The sequence below is a fragment of the Fundulus heteroclitus genome, chromosome 5 (genome assembly GCF_011125445.2).
Source record: "Fundulus heteroclitus isolate FHET01 chromosome 5, MU-UCD_Fhet_4.1, whole genome shotgun sequence".
Lineage (NCBI taxonomy): Eukaryota > Metazoa > Chordata > Actinopteri > Cyprinodontiformes > Fundulidae > Fundulus > Fundulus heteroclitus.
Window position 1 is genome coordinate 17996965 of NC_046365.1, and position 16299 is coordinate 18013263.

Consider the following 16299-nt stretch of genomic DNA (forward strand, 5'->3'; position numbering starts at 1 on the left):
GGAGAAACAGCCGAGCGAGCGCACAGCTGGTGTTGAGCGTGGAAGGATCAGGTGGAGCGCGCGAGCAGACACGGAACTGAGCGCGAGGATAGTGGGTTGAGAAGAGTTCATCAGATTTGAGCGCCTGCCAAACAGGTTTTGAGCGTGCGTGTGTGATGTTTAAATGCTGAATACCTGTCTCACTGCACGCTCGGATTGGTTCCTGCGCGCTCAAACTAAAGGCACAAATATCGCTCCAGAAGTGGGTATGCGCAATGCTGACTGAAAAATAAGTGGGTATACGCCATATACCTGCGTATACCCTGGACTACACCACTGGTTGCACTTTATGTTCAACAAGGATTGATATCCAACTCAAAAAGCTGTTCTCTTGAAAAATAATATTCTGATTAATAAAAATAGTTTTGTTTTAAATTGTATTTGTTTATGTTGCCCTGCAGCCTTGGATAGGTCACAGGTAACGTGATCATCTCTTCCCTCGACGTGTGTGGCTGGAGTGTAGAACAGACGAGATACAAAAGTTGAGCTCCCTTTAGCACCAACCGGAAGATTTTATCTTCTTCTGTGTTACACACATTTCAAATACATCAATTACACAGCATCTCTGCTCTTAAGTACTTCAAGTATCACATTTTACCATGACATTCATCCAAAACAAACAAGAATTCTTTTAAGCACATTCTCTTTTAACATTATGAATGTTTGAATGACATATGCTATTCAGAGATTTTAAATCCTTTTAAACATATGAATCTCCTTACAAATTGCTTTAACGCCATTACCTTGTCTCTTTTCCCCAGACAATTTGTATTCTATATCAGCAAAGTAACAAAGAAATGTGAATTTAACCTCACTATTTTGTATTTTTTTTTCTTTTCTGTGCACAAACAGATACTTCAATATATACACATTTTAGCTTTTAACTGTTTCCAGTCTCTAAACAGAATAACCATCTCACATCTCCAAATCAACGCTACTCTTTCACTCCAAAACCGAAAATGGTGTAGGCTCCTTGTCCCTTTAACACTGTCTCTGCCGTGCTTCACACAAGCAGATAGTTCTTGAAAAAGAAATTGACAAATTGCTCTTTAACTTTGTTTGGAAGAATAGGATCCATTACATTCGAAAATCTACTTAAATTAACTAATATGAAAATGGAGGGCTTAACTGTTTATCTTTCTTCACCTTAAATAACACTTTCAAAATTAATTGGATTCGCCAGTTCTTCGCATCTCAACCTTCTATATGGAATACTATTCCGTATTACATTTTTTCAAAACTTGGGGGTTTAATCTTCTTCCTGGTTTGTAATTTTTATGTACATAAACTTCCTATCAAACTCTAATTTTCACTGCCAGGCGTTTTTGTCATGGTCACTTATCTACTAGCGCAACCTTTCGCCTCACCGGTATTTAATTTGGAACAATAAGGACATCCTGTACAAGAAAAGATAATTATTTTTGGATTTGTGGTTCAGTCATGACATTACTCTGGTTGATCAACTGTTCGATGACAATGGCACTTTATTGAATTATGAGGGGTTTCTCTCTAAATTTAACCTTCTTACTTCTTCTGGAGAATATGCAAAGGTTTTTGGACCTATTTCATCTGGGATCAGCATGTTATACAGACAGAGGCCCAGACTCAATTCTTTTTCATCTCCCTCTCTGACTCCCATGGACTCTCCTGTTGGCAAAATATGTCTCACCTCATCTCTTCTTAAAAACAATAAGTCAATCAGATCCCTCTTTCAGAGAGAGGTGGCGTCTGTATCATATTGGAACTGTTTTGTGACGGATGTGTCATGGAAACATACTTGGTTGTTCACTAACAAGGTGAAGGAAGTCTCATTCAAACTCATTCACAGGATTTATCCTGCCAAAGACTACCTAAAAAAGTTTAAATCTGATATTCCTGTGAACTGCACCTTTTGTGATCTTCTCCCAGAATCTGTTACACATTTGTTCTGGTTGTGTCTATATTCTAAGACGTTTTGGCAACACTTTTGTGACTATGTGGATTCAAATATTTAAAATTTGTTTTTAGCTTTATTGGAAAAACGTTTTATTTGGCATTCAACTGCATAGTAAAATGTTTCCCAAACCTTTCCTTATCAATCTTTTAATTATCTTGGCCAAATTTCACTTGCATAAATTTAAATTTCTAAAAAAAAAAAAAAAATCAAGCAATATTTTCATACTATTCAACTCTCTTCTCATCAGAAGGCACAAAAAAACATAGCAATCTGTTCCCAACTAAAAATTCTGGACAACCTAATGTTGTAGAAGATATGTTTATTTGTAGAATACATACACATGTATATATATATATATATATATATATATATATATATATATATATATATATATATATATATATATATATATATATGACACTCCCCAGCGCATATGTTTGTCAATTTGTTTCTTTCCTCCTGACTGTACTTGTTCATTGTGACATACCCCCTGGCATATTTGTTTATTTGTATATTTTATATATTGTTATTGACTTTAAGTGAAATAAAAAATAAAAAAATAAAAAAAACAAGCACATAGTTCTTTCACTACCCGATCCGTACCGGTAGCACGATCCGTTCCATCAGCTCATTTGCGTGCGCACGTGCGAACAGAATAACTTACGGGTCGCCAAAAAAAAAAAAATGTAATTACGGTACTGAAAATACTTATTTCAATACTTAAATCATTAAAGAATGCTAAACTATATCGTATAGAAAATATTGAAGACTTTTCTGGAAGACATTGAAGTGTTTTACATTTTCTCTATTGTATTGCTTGACGTCATCGTCGGATATGCTCAGAAGTCCGGGAATATATTATTGCGCAAATAATAAAACGTTTGTCAAGTTTTATTATTTGTTCAAACAGGACTGAAGAAAAATATTTTCATCCTTAATTATAAGGTGAATTTTGTTATACAAATAATCTTATTAAAGTACTAAAAACTAGTTTTATTAGAAAGTCAAAACTATATATTAAGAGTTTAGCGCCCTCTGGTGTACAAATCATAAACAAGAGAAGACCCTGGATTAAAGTAGTCTCATTGTTTATTTTTTCGCAAAAACCGAACAGGGAATAGAACAAAGAACACACAACAAAGCCAAGGCATACTTTACTAAAATGCACTTATTAAGTACAAAATACACAAATACATATGCAAATCAAATAAATGATAAAAAACCCTGACGAATATTCAAAATAAAATACGTTTCTATACGCCTAGACGTGTTTATAGCTAGGGTTTTTGATGTACTTTGAGAAATAGTGTATATATTTTTATTTCCCTTAGCACAACTGGGAAACATTTTTTGCTATTAAAAAAAACGTTTGAAAAATTATTTTTACGTATTTCTGTATTTATTTGTAGAATATGCAATATTTACGCAAGACACACAATTTGAGCTCCTTTTAGCACCAACCAAAAGATTTAATCTACTTCTGTGTGCTCGCTCCTGTTTATGCCACCAGGGCGACCAGCGCCCCCAATCGGTTGTATGAGTAATTGCACTCAATGACCGGGATAACACAAAGAACTTATTAACCCGAAAAATTATGGATAAATATATTAAAAAAATAATGTTGGAGTGCCTATTTTCATGCTTCTTGTTTCCATTTACTTATAACTCGTTTACCCCCTCTACATTTACAAACATCTTTATTTATAGGCCATTTTTGTTGTTTGTGGTTAATGCAGAGAAAAGTCAAAATTAAATTGCAATTATGGTTGAAATATTTCGCAATTTTGGCAAAAATGTACAGCCATAATCCAAAGAAACACAATAACATCTAATAAGGCGCTGATTTGCTCTGATGATGTTAATAGTGGTAAGATGTTGAAAAACTGAGGCTGTCAGTTTGAAAAGGTACAAATCTGTCAAGAAACAGAAACGGAGGACCCAGAATTCAGCCAGACGGAGAAGTGACGTTTAAAGAGAGTTCATTGGCAGGCTGACAGATAATGGGTCAAAAGCTGGGATGACAGAACCAGTCCAAGGTCAAGCTAGGCGATCAGAAGTGCAGAAGTGTCCAGAGCAGAATCCGGGAGAAGAGTCAGAGTGTAGAAACAGGTCTCTCTAACCGGCAGGCAGTCAATATCTGACAGGGGCAAGGCAAACTCAGAAAAAAAGAAGACAGACAACGGATCGGATCATGGGAAGGCAGGCAGACAGAAAACTGCTAGATATGACTCACCAGAGGTTTTAATGATCTGGCAGAGAAGAGTAGGCTGAGGCGGGTATAAGTAGGTGGATAAACAGGTGACCGGAGTTGAAAACTAATTAACTGCAACAGGTGGAGCTGATCTAGAGAAGGGTGGTGACTGGAAGTGGAGCAAACGGATTGGTTAGTGACTGGAGGCTGAGAGGTGAACTGAACTGACTGATTACTGGCTGGTGACTGAGGATTGACAGGCAAATGAAGAAAAGTCCAGAAACTAAATCAAAACCCAAACTATGACAAAGTGTTTTCTATTGCATCATTTATTTGCAACCAGATTATACAGTTATGTAACTTGACTCTCGCTAGATGGATTTTGTTCCGCAAAGGGACAATAAAACGCTGGACCTCTTCTATGCAAATGTTAAAGACATCCTAGGTCACCTGCGCACCGTGGTGAGCCCCACCCTGGACCCGCTGCAGTTTGCCTTCCGGCCCAGCATCGGAGTAGAGGACGCCATCATCTACCTGCTGTAGCGGGCGCTCACCCACCGGGAGCGCTGTGAGAGTTATGTTTTTTTGACTTCTCCAGCGCTTTCAACACCATCAGACCGGTGCTGCTGAGGGGGAAGCTGGAGGACGCTGCCGTGGACAAACATCTGGTTGACTGCATCATCAACTACCTTACTGACCGCCCTCAGCACATGCGGCTGCACGGCTGTCAGTCAGATGCAGGTGGCACTCTGCAGCACCGGGGCCCACCCAGGTCACCATTCTGTCTCCATTTCTTTTCACCCTCTACACATCAGACTTTACTTACAACACGGACAGCTGCCACCTTCAGAAGTTCTCTGATGACTCGGCCATTGTGGGCTGTGTGTCTGAGGGGAACGAGCTGGAGTACCGGTCGGTCATCATGGACTTTGTGGACTGGTGTGAGAAGAACCATCTGTGTTTAAACATCAGCAAAACCAAGGAGATGGTGATCGACTTCAGGAGAAGACCCCAACCTCACTTCCCCGTGAACATCCAGTGGCAGGACATAAAGAGTGTGGAGGCAAGGTAAGGCAAATTTATTTATATAGCACAATTCAGAACAGAGACAATACATAGAAACTGTGGAGAGTTTCAGATACCTGGGTGTTCACGTCAACAATAAACTGGACTGGACACATAACACTGACGCCCTGTATAAGAAGGGCCAGAGCCGCCTCCACCTCCTGAGGAGGCTGAGGTCTTTTGGTGTGAGCAGGCCTCTGCTTAAGACCTTTTATGACTCTGTGGTGGCCTCAGCCCTTCTCTATGCTGTCGTCTGATGGTCACTTCTGTCCTGGGCTGCACTCTGGACTCGGAGGAGGAAGTGGCTGAGAGGAGGGTGTTGTCCAAGCTCACATCCATCATGGACAACACCTTCCACCCCCTGCACCAGACTGTAGAAGAGCTGAGCAGCTCCTTTATTCTTATTTTTCTCTTTTTCTTTGGTCCACTGTATATATGAAGATACACTGTATATAACTGATGTACCTTTCTTACTTTTGCACCCTCTTCTGATTATTGACTAATGAGCCGATATGGCAAGTGAATTTCTCCAATTTGAGTTTAATAAAGCCTATCTTATCTTATCTTAGAATAAAGTTTAATCGCCAAGTAGGTTTGCACTTACAAGGAATTTGACTTGGTGTTGATGGAGCAGACAAAAAATAAAAATACAATAAAATAAAATGGATATATATATATATATACAGAGGCTATATACTCTCAGTAAACTGTGCGTTAATGTAACGCAGAAGCTTGTAAGTCCTGAACGGGGGAGAGAGACAGCGTCCAGTTTCACGGGCGGCTTTTGGCCCTGTTCATAAGGCTGCTAGCAGATGGGAAAAAGCTGTTGTTGTGGCGTGAGGTTCTGGTCCTGATGGACTGCAGCTTCCTGCCAGACGGAAGTGTCTGAAATAGTCCATGACTGGGGTGCGAGGGATCAGCCACCATCTTCCCTGCACGCCTCAGAGTCCTGGAGGCGTACAGGTCCTGGAGAGATGGAAGATTGCAGCCAATCACCTTCTCTGCAGACCGGATGACACGCTGCAGTCTGCCCTTGTCCTTCGCGGTGACACCAGCGTACCAGATGGTGATGGAGGAGGTGAGGATGGACTCAATGATGGAGGAGTAGAATTGCACCATCATTGTCCTTGGCAGGTTGAATTTCTTCAGCTGCCGCAGGAAGTACATCCTCTGCTGGGATTTCTTGGTGAGGGAGTTGATGTTCAGCTCCCACTTAAGGTCCTGGGAGATTGTAGTTCCCAGGAAGCGGAAAGACTCTACAGTGTCGATGGTGGAGTCACAGAGGGTGATGGGGGTAGCTGGGGCTGAGTTCTTCCTGAAGTCCACAACCATCTCCACTGTTTTTGCAGCGTTGAGCTCCAGGTTGTTCTCCCTGCACCAGGTCACCAGATAGTCAGCCTCCCACCTGTTAGGCGGACTCGTCACCATCAGAGATAAGTCCGATGAGATTGGTGTCATCCGCACACTTCAGAAGCTTGACAGACTGATGACTGGAGGTGCAGTCATCAGTCTGTCTTATCTTATCTTATCTTATCTTATCTTAAAGCTCCAAACATCCATCTGGGATTGTCCCATTGGAGATGTATTTCAGGAAGAGCGGCCTTATCAAAAATCCTTGCAAATGATTGAATAAACCACTTATAAATCAGTGTTACCAAGACCTCTCAAAGTTCTGCGTTAGTTTATGTAAATGTTTTCTGCTTTATTCTTGTAAAACATTTTGATTATAGATAGATCTGTATGAATGGATCAAATGAAACAAACCCCAAATGTACAAATATTCACTGAATAAAGTTAAAATTATTTATATCTCTGATTGCTCTTCCTGCTGCTCTGTTAACATGTACCGCAGCAGAACTTACTGATGGCCACAAGCTATAAAAGAACCTGAAACAGTTTTGCCGAAGGCGGGGTTTAGACCAAATTCTGAATGGGAAAGTGCTGTGAACGGATCATCTGTAGTGTGCTTTATTTTTTTTGCGTGAGGAATGCCATATGTGACAAGTGTGCGTGTGCAGTCAAGGAAATGTGTGTGTCACACGGTCATTAAGTGAGAGTTGAGAGCCTTGATGTTACCGCTTGCTTCCTTTCTGCGAGTCATTGTTGTCTGAATCCAAACACTCACTTCTCTGATAGATTACATTCTTTTCCTCGTCAGCCAGAATGGACTGACATTAGATTTAATTGATAAAGCAGTAATAAAAGTAATAAAAAAGTAATTATTTATTATTGAGCAGCCGGTCATAACCATCTTCTCTAAGGTCCAAGCTGCAGTCATTTCTCTTCAGGAGACACCTCCATCTACCATTGAGCCTCCCAAAACTTGTAGCCCTTCTACTTCCCATGATGTTTAACAATGCCTAGAATGTTAAAATAAAAAAAATCTTATTACATTTCTATGGGTGCATAGCATTAGCATTATATCAACACTGGTTTCTGGACATACCGTTCTTCTTACACAGAGTTGTCAATCCCAGTCTTCCCTTCCACATTGACTGGACAGTTTGGAGGCTATTTTGCTGATTAGAAAAGAACATCTTTTGTGCCTGATAAAAATCCGAGCCATTTACACTTAGGCATTAGTTGATGCCAGGTTCCAGTCTGATGCCATAATACGGCTAGAACTAATGCTATTGTAATATTCTGGGTTATGTTAGTTATTTTACTCCCCTGTCTTAGGTTTTCTGGCTACTTTGAGTTTTGTCTTGTCCTGTCAGCTTCTTAGTTTAGGTGTGGTTTCTGATTTATTTCTTGTTTTGAGCCTCTGCTCTGATGTCTGGTCTAATTACTTACTCTGCACACCTGCCTTACTCCACCCCTGCTGCAATCATCTCTGACCGGTTTCACCTGCTTCCTCCTCCATATAAACTGTCGAGACCAGACATCAGTGCCAGGTCATCTTGTTGAGTATGGGTGAGTCTCCTCCTGCAAGTTTCTGTTATGTTTTGCTTTTGGATTTTTGACCCCCTTGTCTCCAGAAACCTGAGCCGTCCTGTTCTGTCTGTTCCTGCTAGTGATGTTACGTTATGTGCCGAGGCTTCGAGGCGTGTGTCGAGTAATGGAGGGGGCGTTTCCGTGAAGCGCGTATCGAGGCTTGCTTCATTTAGGGGAGGAGCCGAAAACGATGACGTCCGAAGCCTCGCTGGCCGGCTGTACCACGTAACTGCTTCGGGAAATGGTTTAGATGTTGGCGCGGCTTCGACAGCTTTAGAAGCCCCACAGGCTCCATTCAAAATGTGGATTGTTGTAGGCGAGTTGCGGTCAGTTGAGAGAGTGGATAGAGTTTTGATAGTTTGGATAGCAGAGTTTGGATAGTGGTTATTTAGTTTGAGACAGTTAGTTTGGTGTTTGGAGAGTTTAGGAGAGAGATAGATAGATAGGAGATCAGTGCTCTCAACTATCACGCATTGACCGTCACTGACTTCACACGGTCACACGCAAACATGGCATTTTTCACGCATAAAAATCCCAACGCCCATCTGGGCAGCGGACGATAAAAACTCCGCCTTCTGCTGAGATGTTTCAGCTTCTTTCACAGCTTGTGGCCATCATTCCTGCTGCAGTTCATGTTAACAGAGCAGCAGGAGGAGCGATCTGAGTTATGAATAATTTTAGTCTTAACAGTGGTGAAAGTGAGCCGGTAAGGTCCTGTACTACGTATGCAGAGAGCTGCTGCCAGATATTGCCTTCATTCAGAACCAGTGATGGCTGCACTCTGGATCATAAAACAGTTCTGCTCACCAGATGCAGTTTAAAACGCTACTTCTGTTTATAAGTTGTTTTTATTAATTCTGCATTTTTTAACTACATGCACCGTATTTATGTGCCTCAGTGCTTCGGTGCGCTTTTTTCAGGTGCGCAAAATTACGTTACTTGTAATTTGGGTGCGCGCTTTCATTTTAAAGAACTTGTAACATCAGGAGGCTGATCTCAGACCGGTCAGCTCCTATGATCACTGTATAGGAGCCATTTACAGTTTTTATTTATGCATTTCCCCCGTTTATCCCTCGCACGCAGCGCACCATCGGGTAAAATCCTCCCACCTCACCGCCCAGAGCGCACTGAGGAGAGCAATAGAGATTTGTCTGGTCGACTGAGATGAAAAACCTGTTGCTGTGAAAGGTGATATAGGTTATAAACTAGTTACTGTCTAGAATTGCATTGAGCTCAAAAGAGAGGAGACATCAGCAGCTGGATCATGCGTAAAAGACGCAGCGGGAACCTCTGTGTGCTTCAGTGTTGCTGCTGAGGGGAAACTGTGGGACCATATAGTACTGGGCTAATCATCGGTCACAGTACCCCAATCTGTACATACTTGCACTTATTTATTTATGCACCCCGGCATCATCTGTGCCATGTGAGCGTGTCTTTTCAAAGGTTGGAGAAGTAGTATCAAAAAAGAGAAATTATTTGAAACCAAAAACTGTGGAGAAATAAAAATGCATGAAATCATCCAAGTTACACAAGCATTAGCCTATTCGCTACCCCCTCCCTAGTTCCACAAGCACTTTCATTGTCCTCTGCCTGATTAAGCCCATTAAGCCATTTTTCTGGAGTCACAGAAAAACATTATTACACAACATGACATATCATGTCACTACTATTTTGGGAATAATTACACACAGACAATACATTCAAACAATGTTTTATTATACACATGTGTATACAAAATTTATGTATACAAATTATTTCGTCCTACACCTTTTGTGAAGTCATTCCCATGAGCCATAATAGACAAAAATTCAATGCATCACACGTGTTAAGATCCAGCTGGCTGTGATTATACACCTGGCCAGTAGGTGGTTTCGTGTGCACATGAAGCATCAGGAAATGAACCCTTTCTCGAACCAGTTGGTTCAAGTGGTTCAATGCCTCATGAGGCTTCATCTCACCATCACTAGTTCCTGCCTTGCCTGCCCTGTTAGTCTGTTTATTTTTGTGCCATCTTTTGGTTTGACGGTCTTTTTGTTTTTTTCCCTGTTTTGCTTTTTGTTAATAAAAGAAAAACCTGAACTGAACCTCTGCTGGTCTGGCTGAATTCCGGGTCCCCTGCCTCTGATCATTACAGCTATTCTTTACAAGTAGTAAAGAATAGCTTACAAAATGAAATATCTGACATTGTTTTATTTAGTTTTGTGATTGTGTCACACTTACGAGTATGAGACAGTTCTAGTTGTTTTCCTTCACACTGACAGGGATTTCCTCCCAATTTAAGTTTTTGCAGGACTGTTTCCACATGCTGCATCAGTACAAGTTGATTAGATTAATAATGTTAAGATGTTTTAGAAAATGCATCAACTATAAAACACAGATTTATAATTTTTCTCTAGAGCAGGGGTTAAAGCAAAAATAATCTGACTGATTTGACTGAATTTTTTTTCTAGTCAGCCCATGTATTCCTGGGACCATGGACATCATGTCACATTAGTTACCTCACTTGCTTATTGTGCAAAGTCAACTTTAACCAAATATGGTAGTTTTACAAAATGCAGTGACCATTCCTGTATCTTTCCCACCTTTCAGCTTCCGAGCCTTGGCGTCATCCTGGACAGCCTCTCCATCCTCTGCTTCACTTTCCACATCCAGAACATCACCTTGTTAACTTTCATATTTGCATCAAATTCTTCCTTCACACTTTTGCCAAACTGGTCCACAGTCCACTTTACAGTTTCAGCTTCCTTCCCTCCGTGTCCTCCAGAAAAACCTCCAGAAACTCCAACAGGTACAGAAAACAGCAGTTTGCATCATTACATCATCTACTTCACACCTGAACATTATCTCCACTGGCTCCCTGTCACATTTAGTATAAATTAAGCCTATGATCATACAAGGTCAACCACAACCTTGGACAATGCAGGACACATAACCAACACTGTGATGACGTCATACATTTTAATTTAACACAGATCGCACATTACAATAATCAGTCTCTGCTTTGCCCTTTATTGCATACCAATTAATTATCACAACTCATGAATTTATAAAAAGGCATTATTTAACTTTTTTGAAGTTTAATAAAACTGTTAAATCCTAGCCCAGTGACTGGAGACCTGTTCAGGATGGACGAGCCCCCCCCCCCCCCCCCCCCCGACCCTGTGTGACGTGGAGCCGCGTTTCCTAATCAGATATGGCTTGACGTCATACCTGTACAGATAAGCGTGTATAGAAAATCAATGAAGGATGGGGTGTTACATTTTTAAAATGTTTAATAAAATTGCTCAAAGTTTATCAGTAAAAACATAAATTGCTTTTAAATATGCAAATTTTTAATTAGCAAATTGTTATTAAAGTATTGCGTAAAGTTATATATTGTTGAAGGTAATCTTGGCTGCAGTACCGTCTGTCTGGCAGGTGTTTTTGGGTCGGAGTAAAATGAGTCCATAAATCCACAAACAGGAGGCTTTTTCAACAGTTTTTAGTACGACTTGCTTCTACAATGTTTCTTCACATCGTACTCCACTCTTTGTAAAAGTAAAAAGTAACTTCATAAAAGCTCTCTGAGAATCACCTCTGGCCTCACCAAGTTAGAACCCGTTCCCCAGTCTATGTTGTAGCTGCAGTTTAGTTTTACTCTTTTTTTTGACGTAGTTTCCTTAATAATCTGTATGCATCAATATCCTTGCCATTTTATTTAAGGCGTGTCTTGGTGCGCAGCTGCTCATCAGGTCAGATGCTGCTGCATATTGACTTGACAGCTGCTGTGACTGCAGCTCTGCCTTCTTTGTTTCAGAGCAGCACAGGTGTAATTTATTATAATTTTTTACTTTTTCCGAATCGAACTCAGTCAAATGCGAAACATTGTTGCACTTCCGACCCTTCTTCTTCTTCATCAAAAAGCATGTCCTGCTAAATTAGCCTGAGCTAGCGTGTTAGTCTTTGAGTGTTAAAAAAAAAACATAATAGCAAATCATGAAGAGATCCCTGGTTTGTCGCGCCGTTTATCAGTTAAGTTACTGGAAGCCAGGGAATAAACGCTGACAGATGATGTGGCCACAGGTGGAAACAACTTATTAATTAACTGCAGGAGCAGCGACAGACACACTTACCAAGGGAAGTTGTTGTCAGATGTTCATTCCGCTGAACTTTCTGACTTGCTGGTTTTCATAAATCCAAAGAAAACCTTTGACCACCGCTATTTTCATTCATGCATCTGTGGCCAGTTTAAAATGCTCTCCCAAAAGTTAAAATGATTGAACATCAATAAACCTCAGACTGCCAGATGTCCGCTTTGCAAAGAACCACCCTACTCTCTTTCTGATTGGCTAATGTCCCGGCTCTGCCAGGTTTCATTGGTTGAGAGCAGCTTCAGTTTAAAACCTTGAATAAAAAGTCTAGACGGAACAATTTGTACTCATTTTCCAAATGACGGAAATCCGTCGCAGCGACGGAGAACTTTAACCCCTGCTCTAGAGATATATCTAAACATAGTACAGACAGCTGCAGTCCTTAAAAAATCTCACGTCGTGGTGGTAATGACAGGTTTTCTTCGTCTGGAACAGTTTGCTAGGCTAACATTAGCATTTCTCCTCTGATGTGTCATTCATAGAGCTGCTTAAACTAAGCTCTTTGCTTATGCTAATGTATAATTCAAAAGTATTGTATCAGCTCTCTGCATAACTATCGACCATGCAGACAGATTTCTGAGCAGAATGCTGAGAACAGATCAAATGCCATCAGCATACAGGATACTTATCGCCAGGGGCGTAGGTTTGATTTGAACTTTGGTAGACACTACTGGTCCAAAGCTTCATTGGTCTGACATCATTGGTCTGATGCAATATGCATGCTTCTCTTTTTTGATGCTTCACTTGAGCGTCAGGACGCGTTTCGTCTGTCTAAAGAGAAAAGCAGCATTTCTTGCTATATTTATACAAATTTTATAAGCACGGCATACACTAGATGCTCTTTGGTAATGTTTAAAGCCGAATTGGGACTTTTTTCCCCACAAAGTTTGCATTTGAGCTTACCAGCAACAGACGGTAAATACGTGCCTATTAAACCAAATATAGTCAAAATATGTCTGTTGTCTAGATTTATCCTTTATTTTTTTTGAAGATATAGAAATGTGCAGAGATAAACCCCACCCTTATCTTTTTTATCTAAGATACTCTGTCTGCATCATAAAACACAGCAAAATTATACATTCAAGGGACTGCAAATAAATGTATTGTATTTACTCTGCACTGGAAGTAGAAATGTAACTGACACTGACAGCATTCAAATATTAAATTCAAATTTAAACAAATGTACAATTGGGTTGTAGTTGCTCTATGTAGCCCATTTCATGTAATTTATCTTTATCTCTAACATTCCAAATAACAGCTTCTCCTTACCTACATCCTCTCAGACAACTAATTATTTCCCTCACAATAGTGAGTTGTCAATGTTTAAATGTGCAGTAAATTGTAAATTTAAATGAGAACATATTAATATACTATTAGTATATGCAAGTACGACTATTAAAGAACAGCAGATTAAACTTTAAGACATGTAAAGGCCTATATTAAATTCACTTTGCGACCACATCAACAGATTAAATACTTTCTTATTTTTTTGGTGTAACAAATGACCCTCGTAATGATGAAATATGTTGTGGGCTAAGCCCCTGATGATGAGAATGTCTAGCTCTGCCCCTGGTTTGAACTAATTTATTAATGGACAGTGTGGAAATCTTTGTACAATAAAACTAATGTAAATAGTGTTCCTCTGTTTTATTTGTCTTTATCCGAATTCTAGAAGTAGAAATAGTCAAATGAATAGCATTGATTTTGTGGAATCCTAATTACCCTATTATAAATAAGCAAAAGTCTAAACAAAAAAATAGCAGTTGTTTAGGCGGCATCTAGTTTTGTTATGCTGTGTATCATGCAAGAGAAATAACACCTGCTATTTATGCCTGAACTGCCTGAAAGGGTCGACAAAAAATGAAAGCAATAATAGCAACGAAATATTGGTAAAAGGGAAACCCTCATCTTTTCTTTTTCAGGCGACTGTGGCTAAGAATCTGAATTTTTAATAGCCTACAGTCTTTCCATCTTTCCAGCAGTCTTCAGAACTCCTGCCTGGCACAGAATATGTAGTTTTATAAAAGAGATTAGGTTATTGTTGATAAAATGTATTTTATATACTTCAGAATTAAATGCTATTTTGAGATGCTAACGTTGGTTTCTTACATTTCTCCAGTTCCACAAATCAAAACTCTCTCGCCTGCCTTTGTTCAGAACTGCACTCAGCAGCTTTCACCTATTTTAGTGCAGATAATATTTAGATTCTTAACTGGGACTAGTTTCATAATCTAGTATTAATTGTGGTATCCCAGTATGAATCAAAACTTAAATCTCGCGCTCCAAGCAGGCACTCATGTGCGCGCAAAAACAGCCAATCAGGAAGAGGGAAGGCGGAATTTAAGGCAGCACAACCAATGAGAGTGGAGTTAAACAGCACTCAGCACAGTCAAATGTGCTGCAGATTTAAAGGGACAGAAAAGACAGGACAGGCGGTCAGACGGAGCAGCAGCAGCAGCCGCCAGGCAGTGGAGCTGCAAGAGGAGAAGAAGCGATGCAGCAGCAACGTTGTATTGTAAATTACAATAAATATTACAATATTATTCACATCAAATTATTGGTGGGGAAAATTAGGTCGGTTCAAAATTTTGGTAGGGACATGTCCCTGTTCCCTATTCAAACCTACGCCCATGTCCCTATGGTCCCTATGCAAACCTACGCCCATGCTTGCATTAGGCAATACAATCTCAGTTTCCCTGAGAAAATCATTGGCTTTGAAAATATTTGTTTCCTCACTTAAAGTTTGTCTTGTCACAAAAAGTAGATGGCAGCAACTTTCAAAAATTGGTTGTACAAAGCATGGTCACATGGCTCAACAGAGCTGCAGCCTAAAGGAGAAGTCCGATCAAAATCAGAATTCAAACTGTTGAAAGTACTTTATGTCAGGGTTCTCTGTGTTGTCCAGCTCTAACTCTGCTCCTCAGATGTGTCTAGTTGGCTGAGGGGGCGTGGTCCACACCTGCAGCTCGTTGCAGGTGGCTTTCTCTGGCTTCTTAAGCAGAGCACTGACGGATTGAAGACACTTGGGCCTTAACCAGTTGTGGTACGACATGGCCTCTGACCAAGCCCTTGGAAACCTGTTCGTGAGTTTTTTACACTCAACTCTGACTAATTTTGAGTCTCCTGTTTTTGTTATACTTTTGGTGCTGGATGCACTCACCTGCCTTGACGTTCCGTCCGAAGAAGTTCCTCCAGAATCACAAGGCTCAGATTTTGCTCTGCAGCTCCCCCTCTTGCTCCCTGGAGGTTACCCAGCTGGGCTTGAGGTCCCCTTCCTGGATTCTGGTAGTCTCGCTTCACCTCTGGTTAATCCATCTGTCACTCAACCCAGCGGAGGCTCGCTCTGGATCCCTTGACAGCCGCTGCCGCTGCCCTCCAGCCACTAGCCACCTACTCCATCTAGAGCAGGCTCACAGAGTTCCCTCGGCACTCCTACCCCCCCAGTTAGGTCTGCCTGGCTAATGGTAAGCAGAGCACGTGCTGACTCATTCATGGATTCTAGCCGTTGATCTAATTATTCTGTTCTCTTGCAGTCTCTTCCGCTTCGACGTTCAGTCCTTGCAACGGCAACTTCATTCCACATTTGTTGTTTGCACATTTCTCAAATAAACTGTTTAAAACTATCTTTGTCACCTGGTTGTATCTGCATGTGGGCAAAACACCTGAAAATCCATGACACTTTAAATATAAAATTATTACATACTGTTCAATAAGTGATAAGCTTTTTTTAATTAAGAGTAATTTCCATTTGAATATGCTTTTATGGAGGCATCCATCTTGATGAAGAACAGTACTGCCACCTCCCAGTTTGTGACGTCAGGTTGCGGGATCGGCTGTTGACCAAGTCCCAATGCCCTATATGTCCCCTTGTAAATAAACATCCGTTTTCATGCCGAAATACTTTTTTTAACCTCTTAAACAATTAAGTACTTAATTGTTTAAGAGGTGTACGTAAGTACATGGTATTAAGTATTTAAATTTAAATACTAATTTTACATTTTAGA